The sequence below is a fragment of the Penaeus monodon genome, chromosome 22 (assembly GCF_015228065.2).
Source record: "Penaeus monodon isolate SGIC_2016 chromosome 22, NSTDA_Pmon_1, whole genome shotgun sequence".
Classification (NCBI taxonomy): domain Eukaryota; kingdom Metazoa; phylum Arthropoda; class Malacostraca; order Decapoda; family Penaeidae; genus Penaeus; species Penaeus monodon.
Genome location: NC_051407.1, coordinates 5,995,916 through 5,996,141, shown reverse-complemented (window position 1 = coordinate 5,996,141; position 226 = coordinate 5,995,916).

The window sequence follows — 226 nt, the reverse complement described above, 5'->3', positions numbered from 1 at the left end:
GACAATCGAAAAATAGCACACATATTTCTTAGCATCCATGAGGCTAATTAATGTATACCACTCACGGTCTCACTTACTGAACACAGCTTTTACCACAGCTTGGTCCCCTTTGTATATACACACTTGGCACTTCACTGAGTAGCAATGTGGTCTGCGTGATAGCCTAGAATATTAAGGGTATTCACTTATGAATAGTGTCATTTGTCAAGTACCGTAGCATAATTTG